General features: G+C 39.9%; 1 long non-coding RNA gene and 1 pseudogene across 2 annotated transcripts; one reads left to right on the top strand and one right to left on the bottom strand.

Moving 5' to 3' along the window:
* LOC132883234 (uncharacterized) overlaps positions 1–19,923 on the top strand; it is a 114,186-nt pseudogene that overhangs the window by 14,600 nt on the left and 79,663 nt on the right.
* LOC132883235 (uncharacterized) lies at positions 9,612–15,349 on the bottom strand. Of its 2 annotated transcripts, none has more exons than XR_009654292.1 (2): positions 14,886–15,349; positions 9,612–13,256 (listed from the first exon to the last, which is right to left on the bottom strand). It is a non-coding gene; the product is annotated as an uncharacterized LOC132883235 (long non-coding RNA). The 2 variants fall into 2 exon arrangements; XR_009654291.1 differs by having other exon boundaries at positions 9,612–13,018.

Genomic DNA, 19,923 nt, shown 5'->3' with positions numbered 1-19,923 from the left:
TCTGACTGGTGGTGCATTATCAGGTTGGTTGTTCCGGTCGTCCTGAATAGCTCCTGTAACCCTGCCTACATCCACTGTGTCATTCGCAGCCTCGCAGTAATTATGCAGGACAAAGCACGCATATATGACACATGGAATGTCATTCATATTGATGTCCATTGCTCGTTTTAGGGCTCCAAACCGGGCTTTCAGCCTCCCAAACGCTCATTCTATGACCATCCTTGCACGGCACAATGACAGTCCAAAGTACTGCTCCTGAGCATTGCTCCCCCCATTCACATACTCTTTCATTAAGTATGGGAGTAGAGGGTATGCCGGATCTCCAAGCAAGTACACTGGTATGGCCTCTTCGTCCTCTACGATTTGCTTCAGACATGGTGGGATTTTGCCAGTTTTCAGAAGGTCGTTGAGTGCAGAATTTGCAAAAATGAGTACATCATGAACGCTACCAGGCCACCGAACTACCACATCAATAAACAAATAGTTGAAATCACAGGTAGCTTGGATGTTTAGGCTGAACCTCCCTTTTCTATTAATGTAATCTGTGGAATTGACAGATGGCTGCTTTATCTCCACATGCGTGCCATCCACAGCCCCTAGGCATTGAGGGAGACCATGCATTTCCTCAAACTTGGCGACGAGGTGCTGTACAGATTCCTCCGATGTGGGCAACTTTATGTACGTGGGGCCAATGTGGATGGTAATTGCTCGACATACTTCTCTCACTATGATGAACACTGTTGAGCGAGCAAGGCCGAACGCATTAGCTGTCTTGCGCAGTCTACCCTCGTCAGCCAGGTAATAGAGTGTGCAGGCAACTTTTTTTGACGACATCGACAGAAGCGCGAATGTGAGTACACTCATCCTGTATGTACGGACATACCAACTCTGCGAGTGACAGGAGTGAGGATTGCGACATTCTGAAGTTTTCCTGCCATTCCTCCGGGACGACAACGCCATTCTCGAAATTCTCCCACCAGATAGCAGTCCGTCCAGGTCGAACCCAAAATCACTGGCGGTGGTACGGTCGGGCTCTTTTGGTCACCAGAAGCTCCGCAATTGCTGCCCTCCGAGCCCTAATGTGTCTCTGCTAGTCAATGAGCTTTATGAGCTTTATTCTCAAAAGCAAACAGGCGAATATAGCTCTTAATAACAGAAATGCTGCTACTCTGAGTGTTTCCATGCTTGTCATATGTACAATGGTCGCTCTTTTGTGGCACAAAGATTGCCTAAAACTCCATTTTGGTCTCTTTACACGCAAACGCAAAACGGAGTTTTCAAAAAATCTCCACTTTTGCCGGGGTTTTTAGAAAGAATCGTTTTCAGAGGAAAAAATTCCGTTTGTGTATAAACGAAAGGCACAAACGAAGGCAAAGGTCTGCGTTTTTAAAAATACCCGGGTATGTGTAAACGGCGCCTGGGAGTTGGTTCCATAGCTGTACTGCATAGTAGCTAAAAGCTGCTTCACCACACTTTGTTTTAACAACAGGTTTTACCAGTAAATTTTGCTGCTGCGATCTGGTAGATCTGATAGGGTTAGGCCGCTGCAACATATCAGAGAGGTAATTGGGCCCTGTACCATTTAGAGATTTGTACACCAGCAGCAAATACTTTAAAGTAAATTCTGTAGCTTACTGGAAGCCAGTGAAGGGACCTTAGAATTGGAGTAATGTGCTCTGTTCTTTTTGTTCGTGTGAGAACCCTAGCCTCTGCATTTTGAATCACCTGAAGTCGTTTGATGGTCTTTTTTGGGAGGCCTGTGAAAAGGCCATTGCAGTAATCAACCCTACTATAGATGAAGGCATGTATAAGTTTTTCCAGATCATTTTTTGACATAAGTCCTCTTAGTTTGGAAATGTTTTTTAGGTGATAAAATGCCGTTTTAGTGATTGCTTTCATGTGACTGTCAAAATTTAGCTCGCTGTCAATGAAAACACCAAGATTTTTTACCATATCTTTTGTTTTAATCCCCTTTGTGTCAAGAATAGTGGTAATCCTGAGTCTTTCATATTTTTTCCCAAATAGAATTACTTCTGTTTTATCTGTGTTCAGCTGAAGAAAATTTTGTGACATCCAGTTGTTGATTTGGTCGATATACTGGTAGAGACATTCAAGGGGAGCATAATCATTAGATGATAGAGCAAAATAAATTTGGGTGTCATCTGCATAGCAGTGATACAAAATTGAGTTGTTCTTGATAATTTGTCCAAGTGGGAGCATATAAAGGTTGAATAGTAATGGTCCAAGAATCGACCCCTGGGGAACACCACAGGTCAAGGACATTGATGTTGAGGTACAATTTCCCATGGTAACAAAGAAGCTTCTATCTTTTAAGTATGATTTTAACCAATCGATAACTTTACTAGTCAACCTAACCCAGTGTTCAAGTCGATATAGCAGTATGTTGTGATCAACAGTATCAAAAGCTGCACTGAGGTCCAGTAACACCAGGGCCGATGTTTTGCCTGCATCAATATTAAGACGTATGTCATTTATAACTTTAATCAGCGCTGTTTCAGTGCTATGATTGGCACGAAATCCTGACTGAAAGTTATCAAAACAGCTGTTTGATATCAAGAAGGCAGTTAATTGATTGAAGACAATTTTTTTCAAGGATTTTCCCAATGAATGGTAGATTTGATATTGGCCTGTAGTTGTTTAATACTGAAGCATCCAGATTATTCTTTTTAAGTAGGGGCTTTACAACGGCTTTTTTTCAGGGACACAGGAACAATGCCAGTCTCTAGGGATGTATTTATGATCTGAAGCACATCTGTAATTATAAGGTGAAGAACAGACTTAAAAAAGTTGGTGGGCAGAATGTCCAATTCAGATGTTGAGGAACTGAGATTTTGTACAGTTTTTTCAAGAGTCTCGTAATCAAACAAAATTCTGACATTGTGTTGAAATTGTCTGTCTGTGTCACTGGTGATTGGAGCTTTTCAATTATTTGCAACTGAGATATATTATGAGCAATATTCTGCTGTATTTTATCAATTTTACCTTTGAAGAAGGATGGAAACTCATTGCATTTATTAACTGAGAGAAGTTCAGGTACTAATTGTGGTGGGGGATTAGTTAGCTTCTCTGCTGTTGAAAATAGCACACGGGCATTGTTCATATTCCTGTTGATGATGTTGGAGAAGAAAGATTGTCTTGCTTTACGAATTTCATAATTATATTTACAAAGCATCTCTTTATGAATTTGGTAATGGATGTGAAGTTTAGATTTACGCCATTTTCTTTCAGTCTTTCTACATTCTCTCTCTAGCAATTTAACAGCTGGGTATTGCTTCTATGGTGCTTTCTGCTTGTCATTGACTCTTTTGATTTTGAATGGAGCAATGTCATCCATAATTTGGGTCATATTTAAATTAAAAATTTCCAGTAAATCATCTACAGAGTCTGACATCTTGGTTGAGATCCGAGAGAGAGCTTGCTCAAAGAGAACACGTGTTGTCGTTTATGACTCTCCTACCTATAGTCGTTGAGCTGTTCTGAATGTGAGGAGACATAGAAACATCAGAGAAAACACAGAAATGATCAGATAAGGCCAGGTCAACAACAGTAGTAGAAACAGTAAGACCCTTTGTGATGACGAGGTCAAGGGTATGACCATGAGAGTGGGTCGGCCCCTGTACATGTTGTACTAGGTTGAAGTTGTCAATAAGTGCAAGTAGTTCTCTGGCATAAGTGTTTTCAGGATTATCTACATGCAAGTTAAAATCCCCAGATATAATAAGACAGTCAAACTCTAAGCAAATGACTGACAACAGTTCACCAAACTCTTCTAGAAAAACTTTGGCTGAATGTCTCGGAGGCCTGTAAATAGTTAATAACAGTATGTTAGGAGAGCATGTAACAAGTGCACCTAAGTGTTCAAAGGATGTAAAATCACCAAGTGAGGACTGTTTACATTGAAAAGAGGCTTTGAATATATTTGCGATCCCTCCACCTTTCCCCTGTCGGGTAGCATTCATAAAATTAAAATTTGGGGGAGCTGCTTCAATAAGGGTGGTAGCACTATTTGCTTGATCCAGCCAAGTTTCAGTTAAAGCAAAAAATCAAGATTGTGTTTGCAGATAAGCTCCAGTGTTTCCGCTATGTACAATTGGCTGCGGCGGGCCGCCGCACCTTGATTTTTGCCGCCGCACCTTCAGGAATTCCTGAAGGGGGGCCATGGCCCGGATAACTTTTTGAAAATTATTTTTGAAAATTATTTAAAAAATAGGCTAAACCAATATTTTTTTACTTTGAGCGGACTCGAGCCTGACAGGAACTGCTCCGACGTGCTATAATGACACCAATCTATCACCAGCCAAGCAGGAGACTTAATCAAACTCATCCCCCGCCCACCAATCTATCACCAGCCAATCAGGAGACTTAATCAAACGCATCCCCCGTCCACCAATCTATCACCAGCCAATCAGAAGACTTAATCAAACGCATCTCCCGCCCACTTGTGTCCGCGTCTGAGACGTTGAATTTTCACAGAAGGAGGGAAGAAGTTGACTGAGGTAAGACTGTGTGATAAATTAACGAACGAATAAGAGAGGAATTTCAACATATAGGGCTTAAGTTTGTTACCGTTAAATAAGCATTGCTTGTACAGTAACGTTATGTCGTTACAATGTTGACCCACTTTTAACGTGCCGAGTACCGACTGTAGCCGCTAACATGCTAATTAGCTTGCTGTCAAAAGTGCAAAGACCTTAAATTGCTCTGTGTAAATTAGAAAATGGCGCAACTTCCTCTGTAGCCGTCAACTCAACTTGTCTTGAGTTTTGAGCCGATCACAACAGGGCAGCACTGTGGCCTGAGGTAAAACATGATAGTTTTAGTTTGTTTAAATTACAAAAATGAGTACACCCAATGACTGTCTCATATACTCTTCATATACTCATACTGTTTAAGTAATGCAATAAAACTAATCTTTAAAAGTGGTATTTACTCAAACTGTTTGCATAGAATGAACTTTGGGGTTAACAGTGTAATAGTGTTGCAGTGTTCCGCAAATTTGCAATTTAATATTTCAGATCTTGAGACATGAAAGTGCTATTTTAAAAAATAAAAGGTCAGAAATGTTTTCTTTGTCGTCTATTTAGTTCATTTTATTTCCTCAATAATTTTCCTTGATTGAGAAATCGGTCTGGGCTCTTATGGGTTAACCAGTAGCCTGCATGCTAGTATATGTTCCATTTACAGTCAAACATTTTGATGAACTCCAGGCTCAATTTTGATTAATCAAAAATCTGCGAGTAGTACAGTCTGAAGATGCTCTTGCACATTCGGTGTCAATTGAACAAAAATTATGGGAGGATATAGGTTTAATAAGTTTTACAATTTTTGAAGTGAGTGATGGATTGATAAGTTTAGATGTGTTCAATATTTTCTTATCTTCAGACATAATATTGTAGATGTTTCTTTACCTGCTTGATAGTTTTGACCGGGACTCCAATCTTCCTCAGAAGAGTCATTAGTCCTTAAATTAAATTCATTATAGACATGAACTTAAAATCATTGTTTTATTTTATGGCCTCGGTGCCCTGACTTTTGGCCTTCGTGCCCTCGGCATCAGCAGAGCGTTTGTTTTCCACACTTCGTCGACTGAAATCATACTTCCGATCCACAATGACACAAGAGACTGAATGACTTGATGAACTGCCATATTCACCGTGACATTCTGGAACAAACTGACATGACAGCCATCGCAAAGGAGTTTGTGCAGGCCAATGACAGACGCAGGCAGGCCTTTGGGAAGTTTTAAGGGTAAATCATTGGTTACTTCTATTAGCACCGCTGAGTGCACTGCTTCCTCTGTTTTCAATGTTTCTATACTGCATTGGTACTGATACAAGCAAGTTGTTTAAGTTGAGTTAGCCTACTACCGAGGTGGTTTTGTTGTGTACTGTTGGCTGTTTTAGCATTTTATTCTGCGCAGTTATGTGCTGGCATGTTGTGGGCTAAAGTCAGGACCGATGGATTAATCTATGTATAGCCTTCTGTGCTTTTGGCTGTTTTTATCCTCGTACTGGGGTGGGACGTCTGAGCGCAGGTCTTGCCACAGCACCTTCAAACATTTTCTAGGGGAAACACTGAGATCATTAATTAAAAATGACTTCTTTGAAAGTGATCTAACGTTCAGAAGAGCTAGCTTTACAGAAAGTCTAGAAGTAATATCCGCTTGGGCACTCTGATGTTGTTTTGAAACAGGAAGGAGACTAGACTGGTTTACCCCCTGGGTTTATGCTCTATGTTTTCTATTTCTTATCAACACAGGAATAGAGAATGGCATAGGCATACTGGGTCCCAGCTTGTTTTCAAAACTACACCCAATGCAGGGACCCACAGCACATCATACAAGACTCTCTGTATGTTCCATGACGTTGGGGGGGGAGGATTGGAGATGTCATGTATTTTTTAGATGGTGAAAAAGATTGGTAGCCAGCTGAAAGTCCTGGGCGAGCACAATTCAGTCTGTTGGTTGATTTTTGATGAACTGGGTACACTGCTTGTCGCGAATGATTTGGGCTGGAAAAAGAGAGTGCAGCCATTGGCAGCAGTCTCTGCATACTTTTAGGGAAATCCATGCAGGGGGGAGACGGAGATGGTACAATAAAGTCAGAAGAGCGAGACTGAGATTGGGACTTTGGTGAGGTCTTTGTGAGTGTCTTCATGACTGTCTCTGTGGTGACTGTCTCCCTGACAGTCTCTGTGATACTTGCATGGGGTCGAGATGTGGATGATGCAGCCTTGGCATGATTGTCTTTGGTCAGGTCCTCAATCTGGATGGAATCGCATGATGGAATCGCATGCTCACATTCTTCATGTGATTGTTGATGTCCTTGGCAGTCTGCCCCAGATGGTTCTTGGCAGTCTGCCCCAGATGGCTGTGTGTCCTTGGTGAAGACTTGCATGGATGATTGTTTTGGCTTTGCAGAGGTATTGTTGATATTTGTAACTGGGTCAGTCTGCGATATCTTATCAACTGTTTTCCTCAATGTTGGCTGAGAGAAAATTGCATGTTGTAGAGCGAGGCTATAGTGATCCGCTAAAACTTTGGTCCCAATCTGGCTGAGTATCAAATCATACAGAATAGACCTAAAATGTTTTTCAGAAATGACCCTTGCGTGAGTGAAGTGACAAGTTTCAAATAGAAACGTGACAAACGAGTGATATTAAGTGTACATTACAATGTAAACGTACACTCAGCGGTTCCAGTTAGGCATTCTCCAGAGATTGTTCACATGATGTTTTGGTTTCCAAAAACAAACTTGAACACAATTGATTGTTTATTTAAACAACTTACCACTTATAAAATGATCGGAGCAGACTTTGCTGTGTTTGGAAGGCTGATAATCCTTGCGGTTGATTCTCGCAAGCCATAGATTTCTCCTTTGTATGCTGAGTTTGTTTGCTCACCTTCGTGCTCCCGTACAGTGGGAATTCCATAAAAGCTCCACTTGACTTCATCATTTGACCTATTACGACAGCCGTGAATACAACAGGTGTGCACCATTTCTAGCTTTAAATAGCCTGCTTGGGTTCTTTTGAAGACTTTGTACTAGCACGTTACAATGTGTGCTCAGTCACCCGTACGGTAAGCTTGACCCGCAAGATGGCCGCCACTAGGGAATCCCCGACTCTGTGATGTCATGTGAAAACTATCTATTGACTCTGTTATTAATCCACTCCCCACTGTTCTGTCTGATGCCTTCGCCGCAACCTGTGAAGAGTTTGTCTGTTTCTTTACTGACAAAGTGGCATCAGTCAGACAGAATATCAGTAACATTGATACATCCCTTGATAACATGGATGCTCCTCTTACACAGTCTGCTGTTTTTGACTGGTTTGAGACTATTTCTCTGTCGTTTTTCACAAAGGTGGTTAGTGGCATGAAACCCACTAACTGCCCCTTATGCCATGTACACACGTAGCCGGGTATTTTTAAAACCGAACATTTTCCCCCCCTCCGTTTATAAAAATGTTTATCCACACCATCTCGTCTTCGAAAAAAATCCCTTCCACACATAACCGAACATCTGCATTTTCAATCACATTCATAAGCATTCCAAACCTGTAGATGGCATTATTTCCCCAAATCCTACCCCCTAATCACATCGCCTGTGCTCTTGGAGCAGTAGTTGGGCTTCTAAAATTAAACATGTAAATAGCACCTGCACAATAATTAATGCTTTCAAGGCACTACTCCGATCCATTACTCTTTAGCTAGCCGCACACTACACCGATTTTCAGCGTACCGAGCCAACTGAAGTCACGAGTCAGGCGTAAAGACTATTTTTCGATGGTCCCGACTCATCTCACAGCCGATTCGAAAAACTAATCGGGAGCCAGACTGATCGGCGAGAGTCGCTAGCAATAGCCAATCATATCTTTCGCATATAACACGTGACATCATTAAACACAATTTCTAGCGCGAGAAATACGTGTTGGTAGCACCTAATGCAGGTATATACTGTAATTCCATAGACTGAAGCTTTATCCATAGACACAGTGGGCTGGAAAGCCACTCTGCTCAAGTTGTGTGGCTGAATTCCAAATCGCTTTAACTCCCCTATATAAGTACACTATTTAAGGTTGGAAATAATAGCTCATGCAGCCTAGATAGTGCGCTACATATTCCATGTTGTGTCATTTGTAATTCAGCCTGTAGCATCTTCAAGTGTTGGATTTAACAGTAACTATATCCAATAGCCAATCACAAAGCTATTAAGTTGTCACGTGTCGCTTCAGTCGCGACTGCACTCGTCAACAGTCGGGGGATATGTGCGTGCCCTGTCGGGAGTCGGCTCTGAAATGGGTCGGTTCGGTACCGCATGGATCGCTGTAGTGTGTGGCTAGCTTAAGTCCATGCTTAATCTGGCTTCTGCAGTAAACAAAGGTCGCATGTTTGACATCAGGGCAGATTTGTTGTCATTTTTTTGGCGCAGATTGTGACGTTTTAAAATGCAAAACTCCGGTTATCTCTGTCTACACGAAAAGGCATACACGGAGTTTTCAAAAATCTTCACTTTGCCCGGAGTTTTTTTAAATATTCGTTTTTGATGTGTTTTCATGTGGATGACAGGCCAAAATGTAGAAAAATATCTTCGATTTAGCAGATAACCGGCTACGTGTGGACGGGGTCTTAGACATACCTGCCAACATTGCAGTAGCAAAATAAGGGAGATTATCAGCCAAATTATCACTGCACTTACTTTTAATCACCGTCGGAAATTGCGCTGTCCATTCTGTATTAAATTTACATGAGTACTTCTTCTTGGCCGCAGGACCCCCGCCTTCAGCCATTTTGTTTTTCCCGGTCCTGCGAGCTCGATGATCTGCGCAGAGATCAACTACGCAAGCTCAGGAAGATGTGTATGTGTGTTGCCAGAGATAGTTGAAATTGCAGGGTGTTTATCAGGGAAGACTGGATTACTTTTCGTACTGATCTCTGGCAACCGGAGACATAGGCGAAACGCGCTATTCACGTTTATAATATATTTTATTTGACGTTGTTGGGTTCACCCAGAAAGAGACCCCGATTCCTTCGTGGGCCACCCTCGGCCGAGGACGAGAATGATCAGGTCGAGAGAAACAGACAATCAGAATCAGAGATTCACATGTCAGTTTATTCGCACAGTCACTTCGTCAAAATGAAAACATCTTTGGAAACGTCTTATAGTGTTTCTGTGTTTATGTTTTGTCTTCATGTGTGTGTGTGTGTAATGGGTGTGTGTCTATGTGGAAGTGTGTAATGATCTTGAATCAATCATAATATAAAAACATTTCTGATGACAGTAAGGTACAGATAGATATCAGCATGGAATGTCTAAACACAGAATGTCTAGTCTACGGAGTCTATTCAGAGAAGGTCAAAGACACGTTTGCACAGAAAGGATCTAATAATTTAACATAACTCCTTAACACATAAATGTGTGTTAAGTCAGTAAATTACATCTTGATTTCATCAACATAAGCAAAATAACAAATAACAATATGTCTAAAACAATGCTAAAACAAAGAATGTTATAAGAAAATAAACATTAAAAATAAGAACAACTTAACCACAAGAACAATGAGAATATGTCTGAAAGAGAGAGAACAATTAAACAACTAACAGGATTAAACTCATAACTAAATTAGGTTAATGCTTTTAAACTAAAAACCCTTAGAATCATAAGATCTTAACTATAATTATAATGTCATTATGAAACTAATCTAAAACTATAAAACTAACATTAATCACGGAATGCATTCATTAATTACGGGATCCAAATCACTACCATAGTATATTTCAATATATTTCAGTATATTTCATAGCTTTTATGAAGCTATGACCTAAGTTTCAACTGAATGGATTAACATAAACATGAACTTTAATTCTACCATTTCAGGGTGTGTGTGAGTCGATCTGACACCAAAACAGACCTTCAGACACTTCTCTGTTCAAAATACACATTTCATAAACAAAATGTTCCCAAACAATGTCCAGCTGGACCTAAGGTCGTTTCAACTAATATAATTTTGACACAGAATAATTTTGCTGAATTCTTGGCCAAGAATTAATACTTATATAAACCTAACAATCCCCCCCTTTGATAATAGTATCACTATTATCAAATCCTAGCATCCTATTTAATCATTATCACCTCATGATCATATATGTGATTATATCGAGAATTAATTCTGAGTTAATCTTTGCCCTTCTTGACGTATATTGGTGCTCAGAGGGCGGGCATGCCCAATCAGCCCTCGTCCCACCTCACCGGAGCTTAGAGAAACTCAAAACCTCTTAATTCCCAGATACACGCTACTTCCTTCAGAGTAATTTGTTCTAAAACAGTGAGGGGAAAAATGAAATTAGAAGGCATATCGACCTATAGTGAGAACAGAGTCCTGTAAGAATACAGAGTTTTAGAGCATAGAGATGTGTAATAATAGTAGAAAACGGCATCAGATGAAAGACATAACACATTCGTGTGGTCCAGTTAGTGAAGTTAGTCCAGAAGATGTTGTCTCGAAGTCCAGCTCGAGCGGGTAACCCTGCTCCGAGCAATGAAGTGGTCCTGAAGGCTCGGGCGGGTAACCCTGCCCCGAGCAATGATGAAGTCATGAAGGCTCGGGCGGGTAGCCCTGCCCCGAGCAACAATGAAGTCACGAAACCCGTGATGAGGACTGTCATGGTTGTAGTGAGGATGATTGGTTCCAAATGGGGCGCAAGATCTCTTCCCCTCTTTGTTCACAACATCTTGAGGATTCTCAGTCAAATCTGTGTAGAGCTCAGAGAGAGAGAGAGAGAGAGAGAGAGAGAGAAAACTGGCCAGAGAGAGACTAGATAGGGACACAAAAAGCGTTAATAGCAGCAAACTTGTTATTGTAACACAACTTTGTTATGGAGCCTTCTTCAATCGAGTGGCATGGATCCACTGTGGAAAAAGATCAGTTAAAACAGCAGCAAAAGTAATGGCGACTATGTCTGCAGGCCCATTATATTGTTTTCCCAATTGTCCAAATCATTACTTTAAAAAAAGATCACACCAGCACCTGTCTCCCACGTGAAAGGGGTGTGTGGTGGAGATAATATTGTATTATTGACCTTGGTACAAATTTTATGCAACTTATCTATAAAGGCTGCAGAATACTCATCCATATGCATTTTCAAATCAGAGGTACCCGGAGCCGGAGTTCTTCCAGGGGAGAATAATTTCTTGGTGTCACACGAATTTCAGCCAGAATGAATTATGGATTACAGAACCAAACCTGTGTCCTGCATGACCTTAATTTGTCTTTCAATGTTCGATTAGTACGTTCTACGATACCAGAGGATTTAGGAGTGTGAAAACACCAGTTTAGTTTAGAGATACTTACAAAGGTTTTGTGTGACTTTTGAGGTAAAACGGGTACCCTTGTCTGAGTCTATGGCATTTGAAACCCCATAACTATAACAATAATTATTATTATTGATTTCTTATTATTTTATTGTAGTTGTTTTGTTGTTCTGCTTTTATTGTTTGTCTTTCTTTTTTACTGTCCAGTGTTCTTAGGTACTTTGAAAGGCACTTGTAAATAAAATTAAAACGAGTAACTACCTTCGTGTTCTCTCGAAAACAGGGAAAAACTTCTACCCATTTAGAGAATTTGTCCACAATCAAGATGACAAAAATCAAATGAGAAAGAAAGAGCGTATGTCTCATGCAGAATATCAGGCTGATATATTGATTGAACACAGAATAACCACAGAGGTGTGATATTATAAATTATAAAACAAGAACCGTCTGAGGGTTTAGAACAAGAACCATTAACAAAGATCCCTAGAGGGCTGGAGGGAAGAGATCAGACCTGATACTAGTAGTATGTACGATTTTTAGACAGACAATATCAGTCATCCCAAGTATCATCCCGAGAATTAAGGAGGCGTGCGAGAGCGCGACCTACATTATCAAAAGAGGATGTGACACGAATTTCGAGATTGTTAGTAGAACAGAGAATAAATAGTCATATGTTAATTTAATTATCTATTAAATTACTGATTAATTAATTTAATGGGTCTGTAAATTTTACCATCAAACCATCAAAGCACATGCGGAGACAGCCCCCAGACGCACAGGTAAGCCTTGAGCAACAATGTCTAATGTTTTGGATAAAAACGCACAATGATGCATTTCCCCCCCCTCACGTTCCCCAGAGGCCGTGCCCCGGTGTCCACAGGCACAGAGGTGGAAGGGCTTGAAGTGAGCAGGTGACCCAGGGGCGGAACAAAGGGTGCTTCTGAGGGAGTGATAAGTGACCACTATAGCGTCAGTCCAGGTCAAAGGATGTTGCAGTGGAGGAGGTTTTGTGTCTAGAATGACAGCCTTGAGAAAGTTCAAATACTTAAGTGTCCATGCAATATTGCAGCTTAGTTCTGGAAACCTTAAAGCCCTTATGCACCAGATGTTGGAGCAGGCGCAAGTGTCAGTGTCTTGGCAGATTTCTGGTGACTCAGCAGACACCAGAACACACAGACCACAGAGTCCTGAGGGAGGGAGAAGGTCACAGAGCACGTTATGAATTACAGCTGAAAAAAAAACAACAGCAGGAGAGTCAAATGAAACCTTGAGTCCAAAGGCTATCTCCTCATGTGCATGAAAAAAAAAGGCAGAACAGAGATCATTAATGGCAGGAACCTGTGATATTACAGAAGAAGCAATCAATTCATTAATCTTACGTAAATCTTGTGTAAAGTGTTTCAGCACGCCTTGCTCGAGAAGAGACTGTAGGATGACATGGATCCAGAGAGAGAGGTATTGCTTATTAAATCATATTTTGTGTAGTTTCATGTCAATTTAAGTGCGGAAAGGTTCAAGGACAATGAATACTTAATGTATAAACCCAAGTCTCCGATTTATAAACAAAAAGTTATTCAAGTAAACGTTTGTTAACTGTTTCTTGCTGAAAGAAATTATGGTTAACTAAATACATTAACCTATCCATTCCATATCCTCTGTGGTTTTTAAAGGCAAAAGTATGGAGCAAACAGTTAATCAGAGCATTTCATATCAATAGTTCGAAATTAGGAGGAACATAGTTAAGCTTAGCCTCATAAGTAGCAAGTAGTTTAAAGAAAGATAAGGAGATAAATAAAAAAAAAAACGGGGCAAATTGAAATGACAAACAATTTCACTGAATGTAATTTGAATAAAATTGAATAGCTGATAAGCACTCTGTTGGATTCGATATGTGACAGAGACTGAAAATACATTTTTAATTCAATTAACAGTATTAATGAGAATGACAATTGGTTGTCTTGGACATTTTGACTTTATGTATATGGAATTTACCTAATAATATAAAGAGATTACTTATTAAAATTTATTATTGTGAGAAAGCGCCAAAAATAATGATTTTCTCTGCCCATTGCAGATTTCTGTGTGTCCTTGCCTGCTGTTCTTTATATTATAGCTATCTGTAACAGTCTGGGAGCCCTTATCTCAATGTTCACTGAGAAAGAGACAGAGCATATTGCTACGGAACAATTATTCAAATATTATTTATATTAAATATTATGACGACAATTATTCAAAAAATGTCAAAAATGAAGTAAAAAGCGGGTTAGCTCGCTGTTGAACTAATTGCATGCTTCCCAGACAAGACAAGTTCGCTAAAACGCGTTAGAAACAGGAGTCTATAGGATATTTAAAGGTTAGAATTACATATGATTAATAAAAATACCACTACACCAGCGGCGGTGAGAGCGCCGAATCCTAACCACTAGACCACCACACGATCAGTTTTAAAATGTTTTAGATCATCATTAAACATTAGGTTAAACATTAAACTTTTCGGCATTTCCCTTCACACGTAGGGTAAATATATTTGGTGCCTTTTATTATACCTTTAAACAGGAAGTGGTATAATACTCTATTTTAAAAATGATTCCTGATAAATATCTTCAAATCTAAAAGTGATATTTGATTTGGCCTTAAATATATTTCTTCTGTTTTTTACCATGTCTGTTTAATTTAAGTGAATGTTTTAAAAATGGTTTGTGTTGTATTTGCTTGTACAGTTATTTCATTATTTAAGGTCTGAATGCATAATTGCCCAAAAGAGCTGCTTTTTCTTTCATCCAGTGCGCATGCCCAGTTCACAAGCATCATGGGAACTGGAGTTCTCATAATTTTGAAAACTTCGTATTCATCATTTATAAGATTAAGACATGAAACTGCATTAATAGCTGCACTATTAATTATTAAAACATTAATAGTCTTGTAGAGTGCTCGCGGACCTGTTCAGAGATCACCTCGCAGACCACTCGCGACTTTCCTGATAACTTTCCAGTTGCAAGTTTCGGACTATCAACACACAATGAATATAAAATAAAATACAGATGATCTACTCACCAAACGCTGAAACTAATTGATTAAGAAGCAGATTTTTCCTCTGATGATGTTAAGGGAAGAGGATCTCTTCTCTTGGGTTTCTAACAGTGATGAGATTCATAAACGATTCGGATCTTCTTCGGGAAACATAAATGACTCGATCGAGCGAATCGATACAGACGCATGGACTGCATTTGTTGAGTTCATGCACACGTAATGGGTTGAGGAAAGTTCATACTTTAATTTCATGCAGCATGAAAGTGTGATTATTGTTTACAATTTGAAAACAGGAATACAAATAAGGTTTCCGTAGTTTCTGAAGAATCAAGAGTGAATCAAGTAAATTGATTCACACGCATGCGAGTTTGTTCTAAAGAATCGATTCAGTAAAGCTTTCGTTGAGATCATAATGCACAATACACAGAATGTCCGTATTTTATACGGATTTGATTCAATAAACATAGTATACAGGCGTACAAATAAAGTTATACGGATTCTTTTTAACAAAAAAACACTTCAATATTTATTTAGAGCTATAATCAATTCCCACGATGATAAAAGAGCACATAACATTTACACTTTGTGTTTTTTGTCAAACATTGAAGCTTTGTATTCATTCTTAAAGTTTATTATTAAAAAGTACCTGGGATATATCATTGTTAATTATCATTCAAATTTTAGGTAAATCATTTTAATTTGCATCTTATAAGGACTTTATAAAGGGAATAAGGACTTTGGAAGTTGGTTATACAGGTTTGATTGACCAAAGGTTTCACATTTATGCACACCAGGAACACAGTTCTAACTGTTCATGTCCAGAGTACTGATTTGTTGTTTCATTATTTTGTGCATATCCAGTAATGCCTTATATAAATGCTAAAACAATTAAAGATACATTACACAGCTCCTAGAGATTGCAAATACCTGGATGAGGATAAATCAAAACTGAGCCGGCCAAATTGTCTAGAATCTGTGTAGAATGCTAAACCACATCCAATCCCGTGGGTTTTTTCTCGGGGTCCGGGTACCTTAATACAATAATACAATTAATATAATACAATTAATATAATACAATTTTTATAATACAATTTTTCCCCCCATGGTGGCTGCACGAAGGAATCAAAGATTAAAAGCGCGCTCTTCTCGTGACAGTTCTCCCCCTTGAAGTGTCTTCACGAGGCTCACCGTCCCGTAAACAAATTACGAGGTTTACCAGCCCAATCCCGTGGCTCTACTAGCCCCGTCTCGTCCCGTAAACAAGAGTCTAAAATAAATAAAGGTGTCTAATCTAATCTCTAAAAAGTCTACGAGGTTCCTTACGTCCCGTGCCTCCACACGAGGTTTACCAACCTGAATTTACGGGTCTCTATTTTTTTTTTTTTTTTTTTTTTGAAATTACTACCAACCAGGCGGTGACCAATCAATAACCAATTATAAAATTCAAATAATTTACTCACCTGGTTGGCAGTATCCCACTTCTGACACCAAATTGTTGGGTTCACCCAGAAAGAGACCCCGATTCCTTCGTGGGCCACCCTCGGCCGAGGACGAGAATGATCAGGTCGAGAGAAACAGACAATCAGAATCAGAGATTCACATGTCAGTTTATTCGCACAGTCACTTCGTCAAAATGAAAACATCTTTGGAAACGTCTTATAGTGTTTCTGTGTTTATGTTTTGTCTTCATGTGTGTGTGTGTGTAATGGGTGTGTGTCTATGTGGAAGTGTGTAATGATCTTGAATCAATCATAATATAAAAACATTTCTGATGACAGTAAGGTACAGATAGATATCAGCATGGAATGTCTAAACACAGAATGTCTAGTCTACGGAGTCTATTCAGAGAAGGTCAAAGACACGTTTGCACAGAAAGGATCTAATAATTTAACATAACTCCTTAACACATAAATGTGTGTTAAGTCAGTAAATTACATCTTGATTTCATCAACATAAGCAAAATAACAAATAACAATATGTCTAAAACAATGCTAAAACAAAGAATGTTATAAGAAAATAAACATTAAAAATAAGAACAACTTAACCACAAGAACAATGAGAATATGTCTGAAAGAGAGAGAACAATTAAACAACTAACAGGATTAAACTCATAACTAAATTAGGTTAATGCTTTTAAACTAAAAACCCTTAGAATCATAAGATCTTAACTATAATTATAATGTCATTATGAAACTAATCTAAAACTATAAAACTAACATTAATCACGGAATGCATTCATTAATTACGGGATCCAAATCACTACCATAGTATATTTCAATATATTTCAGTATATTTCATAGCTTTTATGAAGCTATGACCTAAGTTTCAACTGAATGGATTAACATAAACATGAACTTTAATTCTACCATTTCAGGGTGTGTGTGAGTCGATCTGACACCAAAACAGACCTTCAGACACTTCTCTGTTCAAAATACACATTTCATAAACAAAATGTTCCCAAACAATGTCCAGCTGGACCTAAGGTCGTTTCAACTAATATAATTTTGACACAGAATAATTTTGCTGAATTCTTGGCCAAGAATTAATACTTATATAAACCTAACAGACGTTCAAAATAACGGGAGAATCACGGGAGACCTTCAAAATTACGGGAGAATTACGGGAGAAATGCCAATCCGGGAGGGGGCCGGGAGATTGTTCTGAAATACGGGCGACTCCGGGGAAATACGGGAGTGTTGGCAGGTATGCCCTTAGATGTCATTCTGGCCAAGTTTTTGAAGGTTTTTAATTCTGTTGGGTCAAGTCTGCTTGTTTTTATAAACACTTGTCTTAATTCAGGGTCTGTCCGAGCTGCCTTCAAACTAGGGATGTTAACCGATGACCGTTTGACTGATGGTTGACCGAATCAACGTCAACCGGTTAATTTTTTTTTTGGTTGTCTGTTAAAAAAACAAAAAATCAATCGTTTTGAAGCTGCTGATTTTGGAGCGGAGAACCTGGAATTCTGTGTTGTAAATGCTTGGGGCATGCCATGTGGTATAAGGACGACAGCTGACAAATCAGAAACACCCATTCAGTCATGTCCCGCCCTCCCGTCCCAGTTGAAGACAGCTGCCACTCGGCGAAAGAAAAGTGTAGACACAGGCTTTTTTAGCTTACAAATTACTATTCTGTTTTTTTTTATTTTTTTATTTTTATTAGAAGGCACATCGAGTTTAGTGCTGCCTTGGCCAGTGCATTCTGAAAGTATGTTTCGGTCTGTAGCCAACAATGCATGTTATTGCAGATCATATCTCTCCACACAAACTAAAGGCGCAGATGCCGACTTTTTCACGGCTGAATCCACGGCCGGATTAAAAGAATGGGCTCAAAGGGCTGCAGCCCCGGGCCTCACCACCAAGGGGGGCCTCCGGTTGCTGATGTCAAGTGACTAAAGTTAGTAGAAGTAGAGTAAAAAACGAGCGAAAATGTTGGGTCAAAGGAAACACGAGAGCGGGGCCAAAAAAAGAAAATTACAAGCAATAAAACACAAAAGAGTGACAGAATTACTTAAGAAAACACCCAAACTAACCAATATGTGGAGTACTAGTCAGCCTGCTGTAGCGGCTACCAGCGAAGATGCAACTGTCAGCAATGGACAGCAACCAACGGCCACTAGCCAACTAACCAACACAACTAGCCAGTCTGATAGCAATACAATCTCCTCTGAAGAAACAAGTGATGGAGAAGAACCAGCGGCGGGTAATGTAGCGGAGGAGCCTGTTGATTCTGAGGCAGGGGCAAAAACAGATATATCGACCGATGTTGCATGTTGGGGAGAAGTTAATGAGGAGATGCGTACCTACTGGGTCGGAAAGGGAATTACGGCACCCACACTTTGTCAACATAAAGATGACAATATTTCGGCTTCTGAAAGGACTTATAAAAGTCAGAAACGATGTCTGAGCAAAACATTGTTCAGCCGCTCGCTCAGAAATGGAGAAAAGGTAGCAAGAGAATGGCTTTCTTACTCCCCATCCACTGGAAATGTGTTTTGCTTTTTTTGCAAACTATTTGGTCACGAATTATCCGCTTTCACACATGGATTTTCAGATTGGAAGCATTCCGTTGACCGGGTGGAGATGCATGAAGCGGGCCAGCCTCACCGAAATGCAGTGCTCACTTGGCTTGTGCGCACGCAGGTACGTGGGATAGACGCGGAGCTGCAGGATCAACTCAAAGATGAGGCTAATTACTGGAAGGCTAATTACTGGAAAGAAGTACTGCGGAGAATTGTGGCAGTAATTAAATTTTTGTCAGAGCGTGGGCTCGCATTCCGCAGAAACAACGAAACACTAAGCTCAGTGCACAACGGCAACTATTTGGGAATTTTAGAGTTGCTGGGCAAGTTTGACCCCTTTCTGGATGAACACTTGAAAAAATACGGAAATAAGGGGTGAGGGACACCCTCATATTTGTCATCTACTATATGCGAGGAGTTTATTGGTCTCATGGGTCAGCGAGTTCAAGCAGAGATCATTATGCAGCTGCAAAACGCGAAGTATTTTTCTCTGATAGTGGATTCTACACCGGATTTGAGTCACATTGACCAGTTAACGTTTGTGGTGCGTTATGTGTCTGAGGAGGGCAAAATCTTTGAGGGATTTTTGAAATTTCTGCCCATATTTAGCCATACAGGCGAGTCCCTTTTTGACTCTGTCACAAGTGTGCTGCAGGACATGCACATCGACATCAGAAATTGCAGGGGACAGTGCTTTGACAATGCGTCCAACATGTCAGATGCGTACAAGGGATTGCGTGCTCGAATTCAGGAAAGAAACCCCTTGCTGATTGGATTCCATGTGCAGCCCACTCCCTGAACCTTGTTGGGGTCTGTAGTGTGGATTGTTGCCGTGACGCCAGTTCTTTTTTTAGGCTGATTCAATCCATTTTCACTTTTTTCGCAGCTTCGCCTAGCCGCTGGAAAATATTAATGGATGGACTTGAGTCAAACGAGAACAAACGCATGGAGACGGTGAAGGGACTTTCATCTACGTGATGGGCGGCACATGCACGGGCTACAAAATCTCTCCGTTTAAATTTCAGAAATGTCCACGACACT

Source organism: Neoarius graeffei, chromosome 3 (assembly GCF_027579695.1).
Source record: "Neoarius graeffei isolate fNeoGra1 chromosome 3, fNeoGra1.pri, whole genome shotgun sequence".
Taxonomy (NCBI): Eukaryota; Metazoa; Chordata; class Actinopteri; order Siluriformes; family Ariidae; genus Neoarius; species Neoarius graeffei.
Note: the sequence above shows the minus strand (reverse complement) of the source record. Positions and strands in the feature narration are given on the sequence as shown.